Source organism: Chrysochloris asiatica, unplaced genomic scaffold, assembly GCF_000296735.1.
Source record: "Chrysochloris asiatica unplaced genomic scaffold, ChrAsi1.0 scaffold00070, whole genome shotgun sequence".
Classification (NCBI taxonomy): Eukaryota; Metazoa; Chordata; class Mammalia; order Afrosoricida; family Chrysochloridae; genus Chrysochloris; species Chrysochloris asiatica.
In genome coordinates this window covers 6,904,652-6,907,867 of record NW_006408588.1, presented here as the reverse complement: position 1 = coordinate 6,907,867, position 3,216 = coordinate 6,904,652, and the positions used below count along the sequence as shown (strand labels likewise).

Genomic DNA, 3,216 nt, shown 5'->3' with positions numbered 1-3,216 from the left:
TCCCAAGGAACCAATTAGCCAGCCTTATTCTTAGAGGCTCAAGAAGGAGACATTATTCACAATGTAACTAAAATGCTGCTTGGCCCTGGGTACAGGTGTTTAGTGATTATATAAAATACCAAAACACATTGATAGTAAGAATTAGGTTGTTGTGTTTTGTTTTATCATCTTTTTATCTTTGATGCCTAATAAAGTTGTACATGTAGTATGTATGTAATTTATGTTTTTGAATGGAAAAAAAGAATTGGGTAAGGACATTTGAAATCTTGCTTCCTCAGTGCCACTAACTAGGCTCTGTGATCTTAGTTTTTCTAAGCTTCTGTTTACTTAGTAGTAAAATTAAAATTTTGCTTCACTCATTGATTCAATACATATTCATTGTTCCTTTACTGTAATTCAGGCCATTTTATACATTCTGAAGAATCTGTGGTTGGTGATGAAAGAGACAGTTCTCATTCCTTGTGGCTACCAGTCTACTGAGAATGAAAGGTAGATTTGAAAAATGGATTCAATTATTGCCAGGGAGAAAAGAGACCCTTTCTTCTCATACATAAATGTGGAGAGTCTTTGTTAAGTCTTAAACAAGACAAGACAACACAGATCACCCAGGTGAAGGAAATCATACAAGTCATGCCGAATAATTTCTCAACTTCTGCTTCCATGAGGTGATCTCTTAGGGCGCACATAGCAGAGGGATCGCCTCTCACAACCATAACCTATGACAACACTTCCTCAAATACACATATAGGGTCCACAGAAGCAGGGAGAGGACTATTGCAGATAGAAGGCTTACAGTCTGTGTCGGAGGCTCTCAGGGCATGATGTCACAACCAGGTGACCATTAATGGATATATCCAGTTAAGTTCCTGAGAGGATCAGCTGGGGGAAGTGACCACAAACCCATCTTAAATATACTCTGCTTCTAACTTTGGCAGTTCGAATCTCAAAGGTGCTCAAGAAAAATTGGCATATGAACATTTAAATTTAGACACAAGATGGATTAAGCTCTGCCTGGCAAAAAGCTTTCAGATTTCATGTTCTACAGCAAACAGAAATCTCATCATCTGTCATAATTGGGAACCAATAGCTGTTTGATTAATAAAAAAAAGGTCAGTTAAAGTTAGGAACTGTATGAAAATCTGAATATTTTACCTTTTATCTTAACTTAGACATTTTTATGAAGTTTTATAATTTGATAGGAGTCCTGGTATGGTGCTGTTGGATAAAGTACTAGATTTCAAAGTTGGTTTGAACTGCAAGATCAGTGGCTCAAACCCACTAGCTGCTCCTCGGAAACCCTATACAGGGTCGTTATGAGTTGGAACTGACTTGATGGCACTTAAAAAAAAAGTTTTTATGATTGGAGCTTTTTTTTCTTTCTTTCTTTCTTTCAAAAATTGCATCCATAATATCTCTAAAATATCCAGTCTTAGGGTTGTATAGAGAAAACCTAAGCACTGAAAAGCAGGTGAATGATTAATTAATCTGGTTGACCACTGCAGTGAAAGTTATTTTGAAGAACTTCTGTTCTCCATTCGAGGAATGGAGGCTTTGGTGTTTTTTGTTTTTGTTTTTCTGTGTGTTTTTTAATGACTTAAAAATAGTTTCCTTTTTTCCTTGATGTTCTCAAAGTCACGTCTGGGCCTCGGGGACATAGATCTCGATGCTGTCTACACTCTCTGTGGCCGAGTTCTGCCACACAGAAGCTGCCCACTTGGCAGCCAGGAGTCTCTTGCGGGCCTCCTGGCACTGTTTGTCCCCCACATCTGAAGCCTTGTCTCGGCTCAATGCTGTCTTGGATTTGGCTGGCTTCTTTGGGACCAGAGTGGGTGGCTTTTTCTCTTCCTTTCTCTTGGGGGGGAGGGGTGGGGTGGGGAGGCTCTCCCCCAGTTGCCAGCTGTTGGCCTTGAAGTGATAGAGTTCGTCAAACTTCATGCTGATGTCCTCGATGGACAGCTGTAGCAGGTTCCAGAACCCGTGGGTTGATGTCGGGGTTCAAGTTTTGTTCCCAGACATTTGTACCAGTAAAAAACACAAGGCTGGGGACTTAGACTAGTGCAGAAAAGGTTCTGCCGTCATATTGAAAGATTAGAAGATTTGGGACAGAGATTTCTAAGCTCCCTCCCTCCCTTTAAAACTCCATGATTCTGCAAATGCTTCTGTATGTATATCAGCATATTCCTTTCTGCCTTCCTACATCTTGCCATTGTATTTCTTTCAAGCTTTTAGGGAGACTATGAGATGAAAGTACCTCAATTGTATGGTAATTTATGTTTCATGGGATTCTAATGGCTTGTCAAAGAAAACTAATCTCTGATGATTTAAAGGAGGAATGAGCTCCTTTTAAATCACAAGGACTTTCTCTACAACCTCATTTCTTTTAGCATCAAGTACGAGAAGACATGCTATCCAGTTTCCTGACTCTAGTTTGGGCAGTGTTGTCTTTCTATTGAGCACTGCAGAATCCTAATATGTTGGGTTCCTTCAAAAGCAAACGCCCTCTGAGGAATAAAACCAAACCAAAACCTACTCTTTTCCAGTGGATTCCTACTCATAGTGTCAAAGTAGAATTGCCCCATAGTGTTTTCAAAGATGTAAATCTTACAGAACCAGACTACTACATCTTGCTGCCTCTGAGTGGCTGCAGTGTTCAAACCACCAGTCTTTTGGTTGTCAATCAGGCAATGAACACTGCATCATCAGCTCTCCTGAGGAAAAGAAACTATATTGATTTTCTGTCTTTATTCCCCATTGATTTTCCTCCCTTATTTCCTCTTATGTGTATAGCTGATGTATTACACTTAAGTGATGGCAGCTAAGATGGTAGTCTGTCTTTTGGTTTAGTTTCTCTGGTAGAATAGTTGTGAAGTGCCATGTAATCTCTTCCTGCTCAAAGTGACCCTGTATCAGGTTTCTGAGGCTTTAAACGTTTGCAATAGCAGAAAGCCTCATCTTTTTCCCATGGTGCAGCTGGCAGGCTCGAACCATGGACCCTGTGGTTTGCAATCCAAATCTTATTACATTGAGCCATTATGCTCCTGGTAGACTATTATACTCCAATTAATTTTTTCAATTGATGTATTTTCTATTAAAAATATTCTTTGTTGTAAAGAAAAGAGCTAATAGAAATACTCCAGTACCTGCCTAAGGTAGTCAAAACTTATGCTGAATTTTGTTTCTCTATAAGGCTAAATTAAGGAGCTTTGGTAGTGTAGT

At 39.4% G+C, this 3,216-nt stretch overlaps 1 pseudogene; it reads right to left on the bottom strand.

The window, feature by feature from the left end:
• Window positions 1–1,632: 1,632 nt before the first annotated feature.
• LOC102833407 lies at window positions 1,633–1,995 on the bottom strand (annotated as a pseudogene).
• Window positions 1,996–3,216: the final 1,221 nt, after the last annotated feature.